Source organism: Mesocricetus auratus, unplaced genomic scaffold (assembly GCF_017639785.1).
Source record: "Mesocricetus auratus isolate SY011 unplaced genomic scaffold, BCM_Maur_2.0 Super-Scaffold_100009, whole genome shotgun sequence".
NCBI classification, from domain to species: Eukaryota; Metazoa; Chordata; class Mammalia; order Rodentia; family Cricetidae; genus Mesocricetus; species Mesocricetus auratus.
The window spans coordinates 24,820,897-24,845,614 of record NW_024429193.1 but is presented as its reverse complement, the minus strand read 5'-3'; the positions used below and the strand labels follow the sequence as shown (position 1 = coordinate 24,845,614).

At 37.5% G+C, this 24,718-nt stretch overlaps 2 long non-coding RNA genes across 2 annotated transcripts in view; one reads left to right on the top strand and one right to left on the bottom strand.

The window, feature by feature from the left end:
* The window catches only part of LOC110343071, a 105,112-nt gene extending 99,248 nt beyond the window's left edge, over positions 1-5,864 (top strand). Inside the window, exon 5 of the long non-coding RNA XR_005879309.1 lies at positions 5,601-5,864. This is a non-coding gene — a long non-coding RNA (uncharacterized LOC110343071). The remainder of the gene's footprint in view (positions 1-5,600) is intronic.
* LOC121142323 lies at positions 4,882-19,278 on the bottom strand. Its single transcript, XR_005879310.1, has 3 exons — positions 19,102-19,278; positions 6,480-6,611; positions 4,882-5,591 (listed from the first exon to the last, which is right to left on the bottom strand). It is a non-coding gene; the product is annotated as an uncharacterized LOC121142323 (long non-coding RNA).
* Positions 19,279-24,718: the final 5,440 nt, after the last annotated feature.

Below are 24,718 nucleotides of genomic sequence, written 5' to 3'. Positions count from 1 at the left end.
TAATCTGAATTTTTCTAAAACTATTTTTATTTACCCTCTCCCTCTATTAAGCAGATACAGAAAAGGAAAGGATCTTGTGTCTGCCATACCTGTTTTCAGTTTGGTGACTTCCCTTTTTTAACCTGGGGTCTCTGCTGACCAATGTTACCTTTGCTTTCTATGGAATTGTCATGTTCTTCCATACTCCCCAAACTCCTTAACTCAAATACTGTATGTTCAAGCTGGGGTCTGTCCTTTAGTGTGTTGGTAGCTAGGGAACAGATATAGTACAGATACAGTCAGTGTCATGTGCTTTCCAACCCCCATGTATCAAACTCTTTCAGGAGAGATGCAGCTGTGGGTATCAGTCTCTTCATCATCAGATTTCTTAGACTCTGCAGTAGTGAGCATCAAATCAGTGGCTCCATAAGTTGGCCTTCTGCTAAACTCTATCTCAAGGCTATTGAATTCCAGGACTATGGTTGGTCAATGAGGTATGCTTCTGGCTGTGGAGAATAGCATCATCCTTTCCTGTATGTTGTACTCCTATGCCTCTTGCAACTTGCACTTTTCAGTTCATCAGGGGCCAGCCCTCCTGCTTTCCACTACTGCCACCACAGTGACCCACACTCTAAGGCTGTGGCAAGTAAAATTTAGACTCCCCATTTTGTGATTGTTCCTTGTTCTCATGTACCTCAGGGTAGCTCAGTTTTAAACAACATGTTCATTCTCAAGGTGGCATCTGACTATGGCTGTCTGGGACCTATAGAGTGACAAAATGGAATTACTGTGTAGTGCTGACCCAGTTGATAGAGAACCCACTATATGAACAAAAACTTCAGCTAGATGTGAGGTTTGTGAACTTGGGGATTTTCATGAGGGTAGGACCACCATCCTCCCAGGGATTCCAGGGATGAGACATTATCTCTTCTCACTTTCCAGGGAGCCACATGGCTGAGCTGTGCTGGGCTTAACTGTCCTCAGTACCTCATTTGCCCTTTTCTCCACTCTGTCTCCTTTCTGTCACCCCTTTAATGCATTCTTAAGTTCCTCCTCTCTTTGTCTCTTTGGCATATAGCTTTTACATTATCGTTACTGCTACTTACACCACCACTTCTCCTTTACCAGATCATGTGGAAAAAGCTTCCAGCATGCCATCGTACCCACAAGTCCCTGCACTTTGTTTTCCCCTCTTTTTCAACTGACCTACCCAACAATTGCCTTTTCTTCCCTCCTTCTTCTCTGTTCATGTTCCACAGATGACATCATCAGTCTTCTTGATTTTCTAATACTCTTTTCTCTCAAATTCCCTTCATCACTCTGTCTCCATTTTTCCCCACCTCATCTCGTTTCTCAGGAAACAACCTTGTTTGCTCCCTGGAAGCTTCAGTTGCTACTGTTTGCACAGTCTACATTCTTTTCTCTCATAGACACATTATACATATTCATTGACTCTAAATAAGCAAATAATTGATAAGTCAAATTGATTTCTTCTTAATACATTCAACCCACTAATAATGTAGTTAATGACATGTAGAGTTCGCTGTAAATTTGTCTTAATATCGTTTTTTTCTACTAATCTCACAGGGAGGTTGGAAATGCAGGGCTAGTCATCACTTCTTTCTCCTTGCTTTGCAACAACACTGATTCTCATTCTATATGCCACTGTACTCTTAGTAAATTTGATTTTGCTCAGGCTTCCTGTTGTCTTAGTGAACTTGTGTGGTTATAACAAAATATTCAAGACAGAGTGATTTATAAAGAGCAGGTATTAATTTCTTAGAGGGCTTGAGGTTGTGACTGACAAGAGCAAAATGCAGACATGTTTAATACCTGGAATTGACTGCTTTCTTCTCTGAAGGGTTCCCTTACTGCTGATGTTGGTTGAAGTACTTTTATTTAAATTATTGTTATTATTTCTTTTAGTGTGTGCATTGCATGCATATATGTATCATATCATAGCATACATGTGGAGGCAAGATGACATCTTTGTGGCACTGGTTCTCTCTTTCCACCATTGAAATTCAGTCATCATGCTTGTGTCGAAACCCCATGTACCCTCAGAGCCAACTCAATAACCAGGAGGAGCTCATTATTAAGATGTTAATTGCATCCAGAATGGCCTATCAACTCCTAAAGTCCTTCTAATTTGTTTACCTTGGTGATTAAATTTTAACATGTGAATTTTGGAAGGCACAAGTGTAACAGAGCATCTATCAAAACAAAGTATATTTTTATGACTTTTATTAGAATTTCTCTTTGTTCACATTAATTCTAGTTTAGGAGACCTGAAGATTTCCAAGGGAACCACATTCCTAAAGATATCAGTGCAGTGCTTAGTTGACATTCAGTTATTTTGTTTCTTTTCATTCATATTATATCATATTAGTAAAGCTCATCCCATCTGGAAAAATTCTCATTAGTTAGAGAGAGTGGAATAGGAAGAAATTATCTTAGATTCTGGCAGGAAGATTTAAGTGAAATATAATAAAAAGTGACCATGAGAACTGTTAAACAAAAGTCTTAATTGCCAATGAAAATCATGACTTTACTTTACTAATCATATTCAATATAGCACTTGACCTCATCCATCAGGGACAAGAGAAGAATATTAAAAACTAGCTTCTCCAACATTCTTAGAATAGATTAAATAATCCAAGAGGGAATACTTATCTGAATTCCAACCATGAACTAAAAAAATAGGTTTAGTTAAAAACAGTAGCTTAAAAAATATATGAAGGACAAAATATCAATCCTATGAATACATTCTGGTTTTCTAGTATATAAAACCCAAATTTGTTTTCTATGATGAAAATACAGATAAATCCTAAATGTTAAGCCTAGGTCACTTATTCATTGTGTAATTGGTACCACCAATATTTTTCATATGGGAAATTTATGCATAGGCCTTGTATCTACATTGTTTCTGCTATTCCCTCCTCCAACTCCTCATGTGTATCCATAAAGTTCATTCTATTTATTATTAGTTAGGGTTTCTATTGCTATAAAGAGACACCAGGATCATAGCAACTTTTATAAAAGAAAAACATTCAATTGGGTGGCTTACAATTTCAGAGGTTTAGTTCATTATATTCATGGTGGGACACGGTGGCATGCAGGCAGATACGGTGTGGGAGAAGGAGTTGAAAGTTGATACATTTTGATCTATATGCATCAAGAAGTGGTCTGATGCACTGGGCATGGCTTGCATTTTATCCCTCAGTGACACATGTCCTCCAATAAAGCCATACCTGCTCCAACAAAGCCACACCTCCTAGTAGAGCCACTCCCTTTGAGTTTATGGGGGCCATTTACATTCAAACTACTACATTATTGTTATAGATTCCTACTCATGTAGATGTACATATATATATATATATATATTATATGCTAGTGAGTTCAGTTACTGTTGCTCTCATGTATATGTATTCAAAGGTGACAATATTAGATTGGACAGTCTTGGAGAAAATGGCTTCTCCCTCTCAGTAGACATTGGCCACCTATCGCTCTTCATTTAGAGTGGGATCACATGGAATTTTCTCTGTCAATGTTGGCTTGTAAACTGGTGTTCTTATTATCCCAGTCTTACTTGGGTAACCATAATGTTCGGAATTCATGGGTGCATTTCATTTTCCTTCAACCACTATTCAGTAGTAAGTGTCTGGGTCTCTGGATCTTGTAATCTTTCCACCTCCTCTCCCACAGTTTTATCTTAGCCTTAGATGGAAGGTTGCATAGCAGATGTATCAGTTGAGGTTGAGCACACCACAGTCACTTGTTCCCTACCTTGTGACAAATTATAGGTCTTTGAAAAGTCTCCACCTGTTGCAAAGAGAAACTTCTTTACATATGTCCCTATTAAGAAAAATATTTTGAGTATTCAATGCTAATAAGGGATATTACAGAACAATTAATGTATTAAGTATGTCATAAAAAAGACAATATAATTTGTAAAAAGTGAAGCAAAATTAAGTAAATCTTATTTTAAAAACACATTGCTGGTTTTGGCATCTTCATCTAGCATTAGCTTTTTAGACAAAACCACAGCAACTGTTTAGAAACAGCTTTGTATTTGATGATGATTGTTACTCTTGCTAGCAAATCATCTTTTAAAAACCTTTTTATTTATTCTCAAGAATAATACATGAACACAGTACAATATGTTCATATTTACCTCCTATTTCTCCCTCCACACATGACCATTCAAACTTCATGTTTCTTTAAAATTGCATATATGCTCTACTAAGTCCTACCCATATGTACATGAGTGTGGGGCCATTCTCTATAGCATGAAAATCTTATTCATGGAAAATTCCTCTTTCCATCAACTATCAATCACTAGTAGCTGAGTAGGGGGTGGGTCGTGGAGATCATCTAGCCTACCTATGTCAGAACTTTGTCTGCCTTAATCTTGTGCTGATTACATGCAAGTAACTCCAGCTTTGGTGAATTTATGAGAGTGGTTGTGAGCTTATGAGTGTGATGCCATCATCTTGCCCTAAAGATATTTCCCAGCACACCCCCCTCCAGCCTCCTCCTCTTCTATTCTTTCTAAAGTGCATTGGTGCTTTTTGTAGACTGAAACCATGTAAGGAAAATCCGATGAAGTAATGATCAGTGAATAAACACACTGATATCTCCTTCTGTACTTAGAAGTATTATTAAGGACTAAGATGAGAAATGCAAATGATAATAACCACAAAAATGTAGATAAGATGGATAAAAATACCAGAAAACATATCAAAATTGACTCAAGAAGAGCCCCAATGTGTGTAGAAATTACGCCAGTATTTTAAAATCTTCTCACCAGGCAAACACCAAGTCCAAATGATTTTTACATGAGTTCTACCAAATGTTCAAGATTCAAATAGATGATCATTCAATTACATAAAAGAAAGTAAAAAAAGTGGCAAGACACAACTTTATTTTAGGAACACATATGTATATAAAATCATGAGTGTGCTATATGCAACATATATAACATTTAATGTTTTTATTACATATACGCATACTTCATGAAGCTCAAACCAGAAAAAGGATAGTATAGAAAATCACAGAGCTGTCTTTTTCATGAATAAACATGCTAAAAACCATCATTATCATGCATATAAACGTATGAATTTTATAAATGTAAGTATATAACAAACTCAAAAATGTCTGAGGCAGTGTCTTACTATATAGCCCTAGCTGGTCTAAAATTCGGTATGTAGATCAGGCTGGCCTGAAACACACAGAGATCTTTTTGGAATTACAGACAGTAGACATCACATCCAGATATCCCTGGTAGGAAGGCAAGGAGGTGCAATCTGAAGCTGTTTGGCAGCCCACAGAATGGGAACAGATCTTCACCAACCCCACTTTGTACAGAGGGCTGATCGCCAAAATATACAAAGAACTCAAAAAGCTAGTCTCCCAGGCTTTAGGTCTCTCAGGAGATGTGTCAGTGTGACTTCACATGAGATGCTTCTCTGGACCATACATCCTTACTGTTTACTCTGAAACTGAGCTTCCTTTGGGAGATAGCACTTTGATGGGTTGATCCTGTTGTGTCTGACTCTTGGGGATATGGTGTTGTCTTGCTTGCACTTCAGTTTGTATGATGACAATCTTTTCTGTCAAAGGTTAACAAACCAGACATCATCTTCGGATAATAAATGACAAGAAGATAACTGCAGAAAAGTCAAGACTGAGAAGAATGCCATTCCAGAATCCCATGTAACAATTTAATATGAAAACATGCATAGGGTCTGATTCCCTTTCTTTCTAAATCTGATTAGATGTCATAAGGAGGATTTTGGGGTTACTTTGTACCCTATTAAAACTGACTTGTGAAGCAACCTTGTTTCTAATCTAAATTTAAACTTAAAAATAAATAATAATAAAAAAATTTTTAAAATGTTGATTTAACTGGTAAAAAAATAAAAATAAAACAAATCTAAGTATTGAATGCGCCTTGTTCTGTTTCATTTCATTTTTCATAAAATCAAAGCAGTAGTAAAAGGTGATAGATTTTGGAGAGCTCATTCATTCTATTGGTTTGTTCTTTATTGGTCAAAAATGAATGTTTACGTGCAATTTATAATAAACTAGGTTGTCATGAAAAAAATTTCCCCACATGAGCAGCTTCCAATGAGGAAAGATTTAATTTGGCTCACCATTTTGTAAGATTTGAACCTGTTGTTTTTTGGCATGTGGTAAGACCAAATATTATATTGAAAAGGCATGATGAAACAAAGATGATTGTCTCATGGGAATCACAGAGATGCACAGGGCTAATGGCAAGAAATATCCTTCACTTCCTATAGCCAATGACATAACTTCTTTAGCAAGGCCCTATCTAGCAATAGGTAACTTACCATGTACTCATGATTGGACCATTAACAAAGTTAATACCTATAAGACAGAATCATTTCCCAATAGCACTGCAGCTAGGGGCTAAACCTTCATTACAGTAATGTTGTTTTGGGTGAATACTTAACAATAAAGCCATGACCTCTTACCTCTGTCATCCAAAATGCTAATGCCCCTCTCTTAATTCAAAACACATGTAGTCCATCTCCAAGAGGCACCATAATCTTAGCACTCTATAGTTTCTCGAAAGTCCAAATCTGGTATCCTCATTGAGATTTTAGCTGTGAGTCCATATAAAAAAATGGAAACTAGTTATATATTTTAATATGATGGCTAAACATTCTCATTTCAAGAGGAAGGAATGGGGAAATACCAACTAACTAGAACAAAGCAATTCCAAAATCTATTAGGTCAAACACAAAATTCTAGATCAATGTTTAACATCTGAGGTACCCAGAAGCATGATATGAGCTCAAAAAGTTTTGTTCAATCTTGCCCTGGTGGCCTTACAAGCTGCATCTATACCACCTCTACCTGGCCTGGCTTTACTCATTGTGGCTTTTATCAACAGAAATTCACTCCCTGAAGGCTCTGCTGTGTTGTAGGCTTCACATTTGCACCTTCAGGAATACAAAGGCAGCCAACAGGATTGTGACCCACTATACTACACATTGTCTACACCCTCACCCATGATAACAAGTCTTGCAGTCTGCATTCCTGAGAAAACATCATGTGGATGAAAAAAGTATACTTTCCAAATTCTTCGCAACATCTGAGTCCCAATGTGGCTCGCCTCTGAGCCTAGCTGAACATACAAAAGATCTTCCCTAGAAGGTCATGTAAGAACAGGCTTCCCCTGAGCCCTTTTCTCCAAACAAAGTCTTTCAAGTGAGTTTCCTTCCATATATCCTAGCCTGCAATGGGCAGCATCAGGTGAACTTCTCAAAGACTAAATTGTCTTATCTGCTCCTCTTATGTGATTGAAAGCTCTTATATCTGTTAGTATCATCATCTGAAGCAAATTAATTTTAGTCATCTAAACATGGATGGAGGAAATATAACTAAACATGAAAAAATGCATGATTTTCAAAGCAAAAGGAACAGTCACAGAAATTAATTGCATACTTAGCTACAGAGAGTCTGAGGGAATCCCCAAAGCACTGTGCTATACAGGCTAAAGTGACTTGCTGTTACTGCATAAATTTAGGAATAGCTTATATGATAGCTAGGATCTTGTCTATTCTATGTGGTTGCTAACAAATATACAATTAGCTAATTTGGAATTATGCAATATTACGAAGTAGATACTTAGACATATTTGACCTTGAAATTCAACTTATCAAATTCATCAAGCCAGGGTAGATATAATTAGAGAAACATTGACAGCTTCAATATACTTACAAAGACAGTGGGAGCAAATGAGATATGAGATCTACACAATTAATCTAAGAGAAGAGAAACATATACAAGAACAATGTAAAAATAAACCACAATGAAACATACACAGAAACAATGTAAAAACAAATCACAATAAAGGAGAGAAAAATTAGAAAACACCAACTAGACAGAAATTTGCATTTCACAAAACAAAACAACAAAATAGACATAAGTAAACTCTGGCAAAACTGAACAAGAAAATAAAGAGAGGTTAGAAATAAAAATTATAAAAACAAAGATGGATGCCATAATCTAACAAACTAATAAAGAAAAATAAACAGCTATATGCAATATTTTAAAACAGTACAACGAAGCAAAACCAAGTTCTGTAGTTTGTATCAGAGTAGAGAGGAAGAAAGGGTGAAGGATGGTAATACTGTGATCAAATGAAACCTAGGTCAGCCCATCCCCATCAAGTAAAAGATTTGGGTTTGGGAATTTCTATCAAAATTCCATGCCATACTTTACCCATCTTCCTTTAGAGTTTTGCTATGAAATAGAAAGTAAGTCAAATCTAATTAATGTACAGTATAAAGCAAGTACAGACGTGATTCCTCAGCTGAATGAACAGGAGGAAGAGGAAGGTGGAAAAGCCTTTAATCATGAGCACTGGGGCAAAGGTAAAAAGGAGCTGCCAGTCACAGGAGTCAAGTGTGAATTCTACAAAGTGGTTGTGATGAGTCTGTCTCAGACGTCTAAGGGGAGGCAAACAGCAGAACATCTACCAGAAGAGCCTAATACATTGCTTAATCTAAGGAAAATAATTTCCGCTAAAGCAAAAAGGAACATAACAAAAACAAAGATCATTTGAATTTTATTGCAAAATTCCACAAACGTTAAAATAAAGTTATTACATATAAAATCAAAGTATAAAAATGAAATATCACCAGGCAGTGGTGGCACATACCTTTAATCCCAGCACTCGGGAGGCAGAGTCAGGCGGATCTTTGAGTTCAAATAAAGCCTGGTCCACAGGACAGCCAGAGCTACACAGAGAAACCCTGTCTTGAAAAATAAAACAAAACAAAACAAATAAAAAAGTAAACATCTTTCTGTGTCTCGCAGCAACCAACTAGGATGTGAAGTAGGAAATAGGAGAACAGTCACAGCCAACAACAATAAAACTCAAGAATGTGTAGAAATTAATAAAGAAAACCTGAGACCTTTATGGATAATAGCAAATCATGTTCAGGATTGAATGAGACATTCAGCTACAACATAACTGAAGATTTTTCACTCAGCATAGACAAAATTAATTGAGGGTGATAAATGGAAGAAGATGTCTACAGTGTAAAAATATCACAAAATATTAATGTCTGAAGTATACAAAAATCAGCAGAAACCAGACAGAGATCAGCAGAAATGTCAGAACTTCATAAGGAAAATTCTGGATAAATTATAAGATAGTGACATGCTGCTATGATACTGTTTCTATGTGATACTAAAGTCAATCTCTCCCCTTCCACACAATGACATGCAAACCATTGATTAGCTCAGCCTCCTCATGATGTAGTCACCGCTAGAAGTACCCTCCCAGACCCCCAAGGATGCCCTAATAATTTTATATCAACTATCCAAAAAGGCACAAAGAATAAGGCTGCTAGGCATATGTAGAAAAATAAAAATTATTCAAATGCATACCAAGTGAATAAATTAGTTTTTGAAATATGATTTTTTATTGAGATAGAATCATATCACTTTCCCCTTTCCTTTTCCCCTTACAGTCCTTCCCTCCTACCCCCTTCCTCTCTCATGTTGATAGCTTCTTTATTATTATTACTGTTACATATATGTATGCATGCATGCATGTATGTGTATCCACAAATTAATTGAGCTACAAAAAATCAACCAGATACAATAAGCTTGCAGGTTTAAGGCCATTTCTTACTTTGAACTTAGTCATTTATGAATAAGTTAGAGAGCCAGGTCTATATAAGGAACTGTGTTTCCTGTACTCATTTCCTCTCTGCTAAGCCTAGATTTCCCATCAAGAGAAACTCCCATTTCCCATCATATCAGGAGGACCTTGCCTGCAAGTAGCTTGTTTGGAGAGCTGATTTCATATGCAGAGAGAGTGCAGCTTTCTTATTATTTCCAAGTTGTGCTTATGATGATATTTAGTGGGTGTCTTTAAACTCCACTCTGAACACTTTCTGACCAACAGTGCATGACTTCCTAAATTACTAATGGAAGTTTGCCTCTCCCTAAGGTTCTTAAGTTAACAACAGGGAGGCTAATAGCATATTGTCTTTTGCTTCCCTCCCTCTGTCCCTCCCTCCCTCTCTCCCTCCCTCCCTCTTTCCCTCTCTCCCTCCCTCTCTCCCTCCCCCTCCCTCCCTCTCTCCCCTCCCACCTCTCTCCCCCTCCCTCCCTCTCTCCCCCTCCCTCCCCCTCCCTTCCTCCCACACCCCTCCCTCCTCACTTTCTTCTCTCTTCTCCCTATTTATTTATTTTAAATTTATTTATATTTGTATTTTTGTCAATTTCATGCAAGTATATATCACTTTGTGATCATATTCAGCACCTTTTACCTTATTTTGTTCCGATTTCTATTCCTATCAACCCCTTTCTACCTCTTCCACATCCTAACCAGTCTCATTTCCATTTTTATGTTTTGTGTGTGGGGGAAGTGGGTAAGTGTGTCTGTGCTTGTGTGCACACAGTATTGTGTACTAGATATCACTGGGCTGTGTTTATTATTGCAGTGGAGATGTCATACTGAAAAGATGGTGTTTTGTAGTGTTCTTTTGATTTTGCAATTATGTCCCTTATTTTGATGAGCAGAATATTATAGACGTCTCATTTAGGGCTAGGGACTTGGAATTCACTTATTCTCAACATGTTGACCAATCTACATTTAAACCATTCCTGTGCTTAAAAGGGAAAATCTGACCAAGTTGAAGAGCAATACTAGTCTATAAGTATAAACACATATTTCTAGAAGGCAGTATCACTAAATGTTCATTTGGCAAAATATTAGTGATAAGTATCTGTCAGGGCAGTGTCCTCCCCATCTATAAGCTTTTATCTGGAACTGGGATTTTCATTTAAAAATCTGTGGCTTCTGGAAGGAATGTTATCCACCAACCAATATAAGATACTTCTGTTCAAACTCTTTCAAATTACAGTTTTAGTTTAAGTTTCTGCTTCACACAGCCCATTTTGTTAACCCATCCAACCCTCTTTACTACCCCATCTTTCCATCCCCATACTCTTTTAAATCTTCATTCCCCTAGTTATGCCCCTTCTACTTTCATATCAATTGCATCTTTTTGTCAGTCTCCTTCTAAGACCATATCTATGCCATGGCTCCTTTCTTTCTTACTGGCCTCTATAGATACTTATCCCGGCACAGAATTATAAAAATTCAAAGTTAGGTCCATGCGTCGTTGGTCCCTTTGGTTCTCTGGGTATGTGGGTCTCCCATTTCCCCAAACTGTCCAAGACTGTGAACCCAAAAATGTTACAGAACACAGATCGAATGGAAAGTGGCATAATTTAGATGAGGTGCCAGAATTCTTCTTTCTGTTGGAGTTATTGCAACAAGAATTAGTGTAATAGCTAAGCCAAGGGAAAGGTCTAGTATAAATCTAATACATTCTCCTTGATTGAGTCTCAGAAAGAGAGCATCCCACTGCAGATGCTGCTGAAAGTGTTCCCATGGTATTTTTCTGTCACAAAGGCATGGTTTCAGAATAGAAACCATTTTTAGAGGATTGCACTTTACCATTGCCTCAGTGGCCTATGTGACTGGTACCAATACTTAAAATGTTGCACTAGTGAATCAGGTCAACATGATTTTTATTCTGTTAGTTGTATTAGCCAAGACACTGTGAATTGTTGGGTATTCGGAGAGGAAATGTATTGATGCAACAGGTAAAAGACATGGAATTTGAGCCAGACATTCACAGGATTTCCCTCCACCATCTGACTTACTTGCATAAAATTCTTTCATCACACAGTGGATCACTGCATAGTTTACTCAAATTTATGACATGGTACTTGGGATGCTAATCCACTCAGAATAGGCAGATTTCGAGGCTTATTTCTCCATGTCCAATGGTTATGGTGCTATTCTTGAACTACTGGTTACTAGGCAACCAAAATCCCATTTTCAAGATATAAACTGTCATCTGGATCAAGACTCTCCACATTTTACAACAAAAACATACCACAAATACATCCACAACTGTTAGATGCTGTAACCTATGGCCCATTGTAACAAAATTAGAAACCACAATATTCTCTTTCTTACTTTGAAATTTACTTTAAACTGCTAATCACAGAGTCATTAGATAAATGTATTTAAGGAGGATTACCATATTCAGTGCCCACTGAACTATTTACAAGCTCTTATATGATATGCCTGCATTTCAGTAGGAATGACATCATTTACAACCTATCTCTTAACTCAGATGGTAGGCTTGCTCCAGACATTTAAATTCTAGATTTTGTGGAGAGGAGAAGCTTATTGGTAGTGTATGTATTTAGTCTCAGAAAACTTTCCTCCTAGAATTTCTTCTTTCTGAGTCTTTGACTCCACCAACACCTCTACACTATTATTATTATTATTATTATTATTATCATCATCATCATCATCATCATTATTGTGTGTATGTATGATGATGTGTGCTTTGAGGGTACCTATGCTGAGTCAGAATACAACCCTATGCATTCAGCTCCCTCCCTAAACTCAGATCACTAGGCACATGTGGTAGGTACCTTTGTCTGCCAAGCCATCCACTGTCCACCCCCTCTATTGCAAGTAAAGCTTCAAGGTGTAATCAAAAAAGCATATTAACCTCAGTTTCAGATTTTTTTCCTACAATATTGATTTCTGAAAAGTTTAAGCTTTGTGTTTGTAGTTTTTCTCTGATACAGCTTACTCATCTGAAATTGTGGTACAAAATGACCCTCTCCAATCTTGGAATGCCATTGATTTTTCTATCAGGTCTTTTACATTAGCATATAGAAGTAATTCATGCATTATATTTCTTATGTAAGTTTGTCCCTTTTCAATTAAACCCAGGGCCTAATGTTTAGCAAAATCTGTCTTGCAAATGCAAGCAAAAAGACTTCTCTAAATGCTTTCCTTGGAGTCTTGAGACTTTCACTGCTAAATCCTTATGGCATCATCAGATATTCTGATGGTATGGCATGTTAGAGTTTATCAGCTTCTTATACACTCCCATGATGGAGGGATTTTTATTTATGTATGTGTGGTGAATGATCTAAGAACAAAATTTCATCCTGATCTCCAGGTATTTTTTTTTTGATCCAGCAGCAAAATGCGTAAGTTCTGTGATAAGATAGTTTATCTTGAGAATTGACCCTAAGGAACCAACGTGATAGAAAGCATAGAATAAAAACACAGGAAAACCAATAGAAAGTTCAGCCTTGAGTTGATCACTACTATGAATTGCTACGCCAGGTCATTTGGAGATTCCTGTATGATGGATTCACATCTGTCAACCTGAGGCTAGAAGAGAGGAGACTTATTTTTCAGGGATGAAAATCAAACAGGTGTTTACTATCTCATGCTTTCAGACTGGGTTCTTTGAGGAGGCCACATCATGGAGTTCTATTACAGCTGAGGGAAACTTCTTGCCATAGTAAAGAGATCAGTAAACATTGGGCTAAAGCTGTTAGTTGTACATTAGAAGTGTACTGTCTTATTTTTCATAAAATTTCCCACAAACTGGTCTTCTTAGTTTCTTGTATTGCTGCTGTGATAAAAACCACTATGACACAAACCAACTTAGGGGAGAAAAGTTACATTTGGCTCATAGTTCTATGTTACCTCCATCATGGCAGCAAAGTCACAGTAGAGGGGCTTGAGGGCGATCATCACATTTCAACAACATTCAAGAGAGAGTCATGAAATGTGTGAGTGATAGTATTTAACTTGCTGTTTCCATCTTACACAGCTCAGAGTGTCCTGCTCAGGAAATAATCCTGACTACACAGACAATGGTTAAACCATGTGATGTAGTAATCCCACATCTGTAGTCTTAAGTGTGCCCTTCTGTAGTCACACGGCATTCTTCACAGCAGCCAGACTGTGGAATCAACCTATGTGCCATCAATGGATGAATTAATAAACATACAGTACAGGGATATGATGGGATAAAAGGCTTTCCGTCTTAAAGGCGAAAGGATTCTTACAGTGTTGATCAAAACAAGTTGAGTGTGGAAAGAGAAAGCAAATTGAAATAGCACATGGTCCCGCATGTCACTGAAGAAGAGGAGGAGCAGGGGAGGAGGGGAAGGAGGTAGAGAAAGAGGAGGAGGAAGGGAGGAAGAAGAAGAGGAGGAGAAAAGAAGGAGGAAAAGGAAGCAAAGGACCAAACTCAGAAGTAGAGCACAGAATGATGCTATCAGTTCATTTTAACATTCCTGAACCCACTGAGACCTGTATTTTTTAAATCACTTTATATATTGGAAAACAGAGGTTTAGAGAGTCATTTGATTATCTACACATGGTCTCCCAAGTTAAAAAAACATATTCCCATCTTGTGAAATGGTTGAATTCATGTACCGATTTCAAGCCATGGAAAGATGCTTTACCAATGTTAAAGGAGCACAAAGCATATGAAATCATGTCACTATTGAGAAATCTTCAATCATTCATGGAAATGGACAGTGTCCAATTATATTCATACTCACAGAGAGGTTTATTGAAACTCATAAAGCTGAAATGCATTTATTGTTTACCTCAGATTTGTTCACTTACAGTTACTGTGTGTTTACTGATGTGATGCCATTGTTCTTAGCAGTGTGTGTTATTATCAAAACAGAAAGGCTTGCTTCCAAGTTGCCTAACGTTAATATGAAAATGAAAATTATTTATTATTTGTATCCTGGCTAGTAGACTAGGTGACTTTCTGTGTGTTGTGACATTTTCATGAAAGCCAGGCGTGATGAAGAGAGGACTTTGGTTCCCACAGCAGGTAGGTGAGACAGGGGGCCGATATTAACATTGTAGGTTATTCTCACAATTGCTCTTCTGTGATAGAGAGATGTCAACTTGAAGAATGAAGGTGAAACAAAGAACTTTTGTTTTGAGGACAGTTGCCTTCTTTGAGGATACGACTTCCACATAAGTAAATTTACCCCACTCTCATCTCCATTCCCCTCACACCGACTTCCCGCTTTGTTCAGCCACCAATAAAAGCATCGTCCTCATTTCTAACTTTCAACACTTGCAGGCTATTTTTTGCCAGCCTGTGGTTACCTATGGAAGACATTTTATGGCCTGAAAATGCCTGGCTTAAGAAGCTTCCCCCTCCCCAAATATGCAAAACCAATTGTAACATATGGCCCTATATTTTTTCCTTTCTTGCCAGTTCACTAAAATACATTTACTTTCAATTTACATATTCTTGTCTACATTTCAGAGATTTAAATATATTTGTAAGGTCTGTCCTGTCTATCTTTTTCTAAGATTATGCAACAGCTTTGCATGCTGTTTAGGAAATAATAAGAACTTTTTATGATTTTTAGTCTTTCATTTCCTAAGAAATTTAGCAGTGCTTTGGTTATCAGAATGAGAAAGGCCAGGATGTCCAAAGAAACATAAAAATATAAAATTGTTTCTATAAGCTGGATCTGAAAAAAATCTACTGTATATAAAGCTTGAAATAACGACTTTACTAGATAGATACATACTATATAATCCTGTTTGGATCCTAAACAAAGGTCAATTTTAAGAAACTTACAGCTAGGTAAAGAGATTAATCATAGACCATTGAATTTACTAGAGTAGAAGTGTATTCATTCAGAGGCAAGGCTACTCTGATCTTCTGTGAGAGGACCTGGAATGCTCTAAGAATATTTCAAAATATTGGTTTCCGTTTTCCAAAGTCTAGCTTCAAGCATTCTTGAGGTTTAATGCTTATAGGATGCTAAGTGTGGAAAAGAATAGTCCTGTAGACAGATAGTACCACGTACATGTGAGAAACTCTCTCTAACATGTTGAAGAAGGGATGTTGGGCCTGTGGTGGTTGCAAAATTTCTTATTCTCCTGTGGAAAAAAGAGCTGTGGCTAGCTCTTTATAAACATGATTCTGCTGGATCATCAATTTCCCTATTGCATAACTAAACACTAATCCTAATAGATCATGTGTGCGGAGTACTTAAAGCATAAAAATACTTTGCCTTTGCCCTAAGGGTCATGTGGCACGTGGAAACACGATGTCAAACGTATGGTAAAATAGTTGAGGAAGACTTTTACAGCAATGTCAACTGGAAACACTTTTATCATCCAGTGACCATTAGAAGCTTTTTAGATTGTCTTAGTAATGAAATGTTGAATTGACAATGACAATGAATGATCATCTATAAAACAAAGGGTCTGAAGAAAATGTTGATTGGCATGACTGAATTTCACAAGGGACTTTCTCAACAGCAGCAACAACAAAACCTTGGGTTAGCTGAAGTTGTTTTAGACACTATTTTCTTGTCACAAACCCTAATGTTATAATATGACAGACAGTTGTTATGTGGGTTATGACATTTCTTACTGTGTAACCTATTGTAGTGTAGCCCACCACCTTCCTTGCTGAGCACCTCTTCATCTTCATAATATCCCGCTATGTCTCTCCATCCCTCTCCATCACATCTTATTCCTGACCTAATCTCTGAACACTGTCTTGCATCTCAGCTTCCTCTGATGGACAAAATTCAAATGTGTTATAAAAATAACATTATAATTAAAGACAATGCTGAAAGCTAGTGGAGATTTTAGGCTGCAAAATGTTGTCAAACAATGTCAGATGTCCAAGACATGGATGTGTCCAAACAGGAGGATTCCTTGGTATGTGTTCCTTACAATACCCAGGTGATTGCTGACTTCCTAATTCACAGTGTTTCACAATATAGACTGGGAATCCTCTTCCACAAGGTTGCATAATGGTGCTCCAAAATCTGCTGCAAACATATCGGCATAGTCCATACAAAGGGACTGCTGAATATAATTAGTAATGAAAATGGATGATCATTTAAAAAGTAAATGAACACAGTACAGTATCAGTTAACTTAGTTTTGACATAATGGAATAGATTATGTGTAATGTCTCAAAGAAAAGTAGGCCAGGGTTTCTTCTCTAAATTTTCTGAGAGACTGATATTTCTTTAATCAGTAAAAGCCACCAGAGAATTACAGCCAGAAAGGTAGAATTAATACACAGTGGAAGAGTTACAGGGCTGGATGGTGACTTGAAATTGTAAGAAAAGTTTTGCATTTAAATTACGTTCAGAGAAATGGAAAGACAAGATTAAAGCCGAAGTAAGGGCTATGTTTGTGCATGTGTGTTCAATCATGAAGACTTTAAAACAGTATAATTAAGCTTGGTTCTCAAAGACAGCAGTGCCTGATTGTTGGGAAGAATCGTATTGTGAAAGATGGAGCAGATGTTCACGCTTTTGTGAGACGTGACAACGGCAATGTCTGATTTTGAGAGATCAATACTTTATGATTATGGAGTTTGACGTTTTTAATTTGCTATGAGAAACTCTTAATGTGGTATGGTGCTCTCTGCTTCTCTTGGAAAACAAACTGTACTTAGAATATTATTTCTTTTATAAAGGGAGGCATTAAAAGGGCTGTTGTCTACCAAAATTTTCGAGGTGTTTTCTTTAGATTATGTAATGAAAATTCCAAGAGAAGGAGAATAATGTGAGACAAGGGTCGATTTTGCATTGAAAATTCTTCTGGAAGGATAGTCTGGCCCCTTCAGTGGCAAATCACACATTTTTCTCAATTCCAAGTTAGTATGTGTCACCTATGTTAAAGCCTTTGATTACATCCATCTCCATCCAAAACACACTCTCTCAAGAATGGAACGCAGCACATGCATAGTAACCAGTGAAATAATTTTGCTTTTAATTTTACTTTAAAATTTCCGTAAGCTGCTTTTTGTAATTGCTTACTTAAAACAAATGAGCCCAGCCAATTTGCCAGTGGAGACAAGAAATGCTTCATGTCCTAAGGACTTTCTGTCTTCCACTGAGAGTTGAAATTTGGCATCACACAGCCCCATCATAGCCAAGAAATTAAAGGATTTTCTATTTGAATAGCTAGCTGCATTTGGAGATGTTACCTTAATAGGAATGTGTGTACAGTCAATATTACCTAAGACTGATAGCAAATTGTTGCCAGGAAAGTCTCTCAGAAATTGTTGCAGCTGCTGTGTTTCTGTTGGAAAATAAATAACAAATAATCGACATGCCTTTCCCGCTAGAAGATCAGCTGTCCTGATCAATGATGTAGAAGAGCCTTCTCACCAAAGCAGAAGTTGAATGTGACAGTGTACACTGATGCCACATACATTGATGTCCTTGTTAGTCTAATTTGTGGTAGGAGAGCTTAATTCTCCCAACTTGAACTTGCTAGATATTATTTAAATCTGTCATCAAAATTATGTGCCATTTGAGAGAGTGATGGTGTGTATGTTTTATGTATTTTCTCATCGTAGGCATTTCCTGAGTTGAACCACGAGACAGTCTGCTGAAGGGAGACACATGACTCCATTGCCCTCCCTCTCCCATCCCCTTTTCTCCAAACTGGCAATGAAAGCATTTTGCATAAACAAATTCCCAATCATAGCTAATCATATGAAAGCTGACAAAAGTATGTTATTCTCTCTCTATGAAAATACTAATCAAAGTAGCTTGTCAATTGTTAAAGTTAATGATTCAGATATGCAACACTCTGACTAAATTTTAGTAGGTAATTACATAATTATGTACAGGTTAACACAATCAAACATAGCAGTTGCCTCCTCCTCAGTGTCTAAATCATCTGAGGGCATCACAGTCTCACTCTGGAAATGATTGCACGTCTCACAGTGTCTGAGATGCAGGTATGGCCCAACTCTTTCTTTTAGGAAGGTTTTCTATGCATCTGAACTATACTCCCTAGAGGTTCCACACAGCATCAGCAGCCACAGCAGCAAGAGGACGTTTGTCTGCAAGGGTTCAACCACATTAGCCATGGCAAACAGCATTTACAAGTTTCGATCTTTTTTTGGAGATTGACGGTTGATTATTAGGGGTGAGATGATTCGTTCTAATTCATGGTGCCAATTTTCTCTATCTCAAACTTTGGAAAGTGCAATATCTAATATACATTTAAGGTATTTCAGAACAATGTCCTGCAAAATAAATTTCAGGAACACTAATCTTCATTGATTTCTACTATCCCTTAAAATTATGTTTCAATTAGAAAAATAAAGTCTTCTGAGGGATACTTTAAATTATTTTCTAGTGTAGTGGATTGAAATACTGAAATATCTTTTAGGACTTTGGGACATTATTTTAATTTTAAATTTCTTACTTCAAATCCAAAATATGGAGTTGAATGGAAGGCGCCCTGATCATTGTAGTCTCCTCTTCTTTTCTGGTAGCTTCTTCTCAAGCCTCCTCCCCCGGGTATTGCATCTTATCATGTCTCAGAAGACATAAGATATTTGGGGGGATGTTAAAAGGGACAAAATTTATAAGAGAATTCACAGCGTAACTGCAAGAAACAAATAGACAATTAAGGTAGAGAGACTGAATATATGAATAGGAAATCATGAATATTGAGGCAAGAGAACTTAATTTTTGTAATTAGAAAGATGATCAACTGGGTGGGTCATAAAAAGAAAACTCTGAATCTTAAAATTTGTGTGTGTGTGTGTGTAAAAGAGGGAAGAACGTACAATCAGAGTGAAGAAGCTATACATATATGAAGTCTGAGAGCCTTCTGGTATGCTTGGAGAACTTTGACATACACAGAATTTTTGTGTAGGAGGACAAAGAAGACCTTTGGGAAAAATCTATTATGAAGCCTAATAATTCTGGGATCAATGCTATGATTTTTTCCATCTCATGCGAACATATGGAATTAATAAGCAATGACTATTTTTTATAATTCAAGATGTGTCAAAATTTTATTCCTTCCAAAAGATAAACAGTGTAACATCTGTTACATCTGTAAATTCTCCACTTATACCATTTTTTCATGCTTCCTTTTCATTTTATTCCTAGAAAAAATAGGAATAAACCTGCCCTTTATTTTAATTTAAATGACTTGAGGGCTCTTAATTGGGTATGTCCTTGGACCTATAAATGCTATTCCATCAAAAAAGTAAAAATCATCATGTTCCCTGTCCTAGTGTTAAAAAGCCAGATCTGAGACAGAATATATATCTATATTTATATCTATATCATCTATATTTATATCTATTTATCTATATTATTCATTCAGGAATAACAAAAGATGGAGGGAAAAGAGAAGTGAGGAAGGGATAGAGAAAAAGAGATTGTACTGAGCTGTATTATGAAATGACTCCAGCTTTAAGGTAAGGCCGGTGTTGTTTAAAATCATTGATTCCATGTCTGCAATGGGAGGGAAGAAGACTTTATAGCCAGGATCCTTGTGTTTTCTGTGTTAAGTATGTCCTCTGGACCACTAACTCCCCTACTCCTCTGGTATGTGTTATCAGCACAAGAATTATACAGCCATGCTATAAACCAATGGTCTTCAACCCTTCTAATGCTTGTGACCCTATAATACAGTTTCTTACTCTGTGGTGACCCCAACCATCAAATTATTTTTGTTACTATCTCACAACTGTAATTTGCTACTGATATGAATTGTGACATAAACATCCCATAGGCAGGATGTCTGCTATGAAACTCCTGTGAAAAAGACATTCCACCCTCAAAGGGATGGCGACCCACAGGTTGAGAACTGCTGCCTAAGGCTGTCTGTCTGAGAACATCAAGCACCGTAAAGACAGTGAATGTAGGAAAGAGTCTTCTAAAAGAGAAAGAGTGTCCTGCAGTGTTTTATTCTTTTAGCCAGACAATATGGTGTCAAACGCTTTCACAATGAGGAAGTACTATTTACCTTGGGTACTATATTACCATATATACTTACTGTAATTGTTGTCACATTTCTAGGTCAGTTTGGTCCTCACAGTGCACTTAAAGATTAAGACAGATATGGGTGCAGCCAAGTCCCCTAGCAGGCACTGGTGTTCCCTGGGGAAGTCAGGATGAAGGTTCCTGTGCCTCTTTGTGCTGTGTGCTGTGTGCTGTGTGCTGTGTGCAAGGAGCTCATTCGTTCATTCCCAGTGTGACCACTGATCCGGAGAACACTATCTCATTTTTCTCTGCTTACCGAGATTCCCTGTACCACACCATCACAATACTGTCTCTCTTTTACAATTCATATATATAATACAACAACTTAAATGATAATACTTTCATAGCTATTAGAAAATAGGGAGTATTTTTGGCACTGTTTGATGAGTTGCTTCAGGGCACAAGTACAGCAATGTAGGGAGTCACTCCAAAGTAGACAAGACTGGTGGCAGATCATCTAAACTGAATTTGAAATTAAGGAAAACAGAGCCTCTGCACTGGAATATGACTTTTTAAAATTAATATACATATAAAATATGTATTTGCATGTCACTTTTTACTAATATTTAACTTTGACTCACAGCTCAAAAACGTAGTTTCTACTCTTAAAATGACATGTAAGGGATTTCCCCCCCCCTTAATTTTGGAAGGCAAGATTGAAAGAAATACCAATTCCTATGCACAAGTGTGTTTTAAATCTAGTTATAATTTCTGTTTCAGTCCAACCTGAAATGTTGATCTATTGTCCTTTGCATTACACTGAACCCATTATTGCTCTGCCCATAAATGCTCTGTTTCTGTGGTACCCTGCAGAGCCTGGTTCCTGCAGCTTTTGCTTCGGGCAATACCTTATTAGAGAAAAGACGCTGCCTCTTACTTGGGTCTTTCATCCATTTAGAACAGGAGGAAGGGCAACTGATCCCAAGGCTTCAGTATTCCTGCTGTGTTCCAGAGTCATGAGAATATGATAATGTAGAAGTACCCTTCCTATCTCTGTTTCAGAATAGAAATATAGAGACAAAGTACCCCTCTCTCTGCTCCTGTTCCCAAGTTCTCAGGCTTGAGTTAGCTTACCGCCATTTTAAAGATATCCACCTTCTCACTATTTCTACTAATCAAGAGAAGTCCTCCCACTATGACTATTCCCTTTCCTGCCCTGACTCTTCCTTAGTTTCCCTTACTAACAACTATTAATTTAGTGCTCCACAGGAAACAGTTCCAATGCTATATTTACCACATACTTTTAGAAGCCCTAATTTGATTCATTCCACTCCTAGTTTTAAATAATAGATCTTTGGGTAATCACTCTTTTGTTTCTTATATTCAGATGGGTTTTGAATGTGGGATGCCAGAATCATTCTTAATCGTGGTATTCTGTCTTAACAACAGATTCTGATTTTTATTAATGAAATATTTTCCAAGTCCCTCACCTTCTAATGCTTTAAACATCATGCTTGAACCTGAATTTAAGGTATTTACAAATAAATTCATGCCAAACTTATACTTTTCACAGATGGAACAAAATTTAGCAGTCTCCTTCTTTCCCTTTCTTCTTTTTTGCTCATAAGGGTTTGATTTTTATAAGAATTCTACTTTGATGAATGACCCTGAGTGAGAATCCTTCTATTGGTCAACATTTATGATTCAGGGGAGGTTTGAAGACAGGGTCAAAGGGGCTGTGCACCGTGTGAAATGAAAACCCCAGTGTGTGCAGCAAGAGTTTTACAGTGTGTGTGCTCAATTGGAAACCAAGCTGCATACTACAAAGAAAAACACTAGGAAAGGAGACAGAAGCAGTTTCATAAAAGTCTTTGAACAGCAGGAAAGTGAAACGTTTATTGTGAAGAGCTCCAAAAGCATCCGTGGGTACGCTTTATTATTTCTAAAATCAGCATAATCTCCAATTTATGAATGGACAGTGAGGTAAAGGCAAGCGCAGAACCCAAACCAGAGAAAGCTTCATATCTGCATGCAAGGATAAGCACAGCCCTGAAGATGGCTACTCTTAGTTGTTAATTGTATTACATGTTCATCTCTACATGGATTTCTTGCTCAGTCTTCAAAAGGGTGGGACTGATGGAGAGGAAGCCAAATTCTGAGTCTCCACTTGAGATTTTAAGACATACTCCATTTCAAGAAGATTGTTTTTATAAAAAGATAAAGCTTCAAAGTTTAGCAATGTTCACTTTTGTATGAAAAAAATACACAGATCCAGAGTATGGAAAAAAACATTAAAATGGTGCCAAAAATTATCCTCCCCAGTGTCACTTCCATAATCACGGTGCTGTACTTAATGGCTGGTACCACCACTTGGTCACCAGATTTTCCCAGCTCATGAATGCATAGAAGGAAGGGCCGAGGAGATGGCTCAGTGGTTATGAGCATTTACTGCCTTTTCAAAGAATCAGCCTCAGCTCCCAGCACCTGAATGGTGACTAACAGCTGCCTGTAACTCTGATTCTAGCAGATCCAATCCCTTCTTCTGACATCTGTGGGTACCAGGCACACATGAGGTACACAAATTCACATGTAGACACACAAACAAATATGTAGGCAACACATACACACATAAAAATTAAATAAAATGATTTTAGAAGCACAGGAGACTGAATACAGATAGTTTTCTTTAGCATAAATGAAAAATGAAGAACAAAATATTCTTAGAAGACGAGTATCTAATGAGTAATTTAGACTCTGACAGCCACATCACAATCTTTTGTCAGGGATTTCTGGGCATCATTTACTAAACATCAGTGGGGTGGTGATTTTCCTAGGGCAGCAGGTGCCAGAATGACCTCTTACTAACTATATTATCAGTTCTGGGAAAAGAGAGGGGAATGGAAAAGTAATCTCAGGTTCCTTTTCACCTCTAGTCATCACCTTTTCCTTGTATTCTGTCAGCCTGGTCTTCCCGTTATTGTTTACTTAAGTTCTTCACAGTGAACATTGACACAAAGTATGTTTTCTTGACTGGTCTATGAGCTCTTTCATCATTCAACCCTGGGAGAAATGAATGCTTCCCACCGACCCTCAACCCACCCACCACCCACTCCCCAGGGATAGTAAGACTCTCCATGGGGGATCATCAAAGTTCATTACATCATATGGGGGAGGGCCCAGGCCCTCCTTTCCGTATCTGGGCTGCAATAGTATCCCTCCATAGGAATGGGCTCCCAAAGTCCATTTGTGACCTAGAAATAAACCCTGGCTTCACTGTTAGAGGTTCCATAGACTGCCTTGGCCTCCTAGCTAGCACCCACATTCAAAGTGTTTGGTTTGAAATCCAATGCTGGTTCCCCACTTTATGGCTAGCAGGCACGCACAGCAGAGCACTGAGTCATACTCCCGAAATCCAGTTGAGGAGAGGGAGGAGAGATGACTAAATGAACCAAGACGGAATTGGAGATACCCACAGAAACAGTTGACCCTACTTAATGAGATTTACTGTTTCTTAAAGGGACATTATGAAACATACTTTTATCATCTATTTCTTAGGTAAATTTCATGACTGCCAAATCACTTTCAGTTACTTTAGGAAAAAATAATCTAACCAATTTTAAAATTACAACAACTTCTCTGGTGAATGATCACATCTTGTCAGTCTAGGCTTGACCAATGGTATGTGTGAGGAATGAGGATGGTGTTGTTAGATATAATACAAGAAAAGACGTGGCCAATTCAGAAAGGAAGCAGACAAATGCTTCATAATTCAAGAATGAAGTTCATTATTTGAGATCAGGTACATGAAGGTATGGTGTTGTGACCATAGACAAGAATGAAGTTTATTTGTGTAGAAAGGCCTCAAAGTCATGAACAAGCCTCCTGGAGGTGGAGATAGAGCACCAGGCAGACATAACATAAGTGGAGATCTAATCCTGATGGGCTCTTAAGGGAAGGGGGAAACTCTCCTGTAAAACCTGGAGGGGAATGTAGTGGTTGCATATATTATTAGGTAGGCTACTTGATTCTGGCAAAATTATTTAAGAAAAAAAAGATCAGGTAAAGAACATCAAGTGAATTTGCCCCTTCCTTCCTTCCTT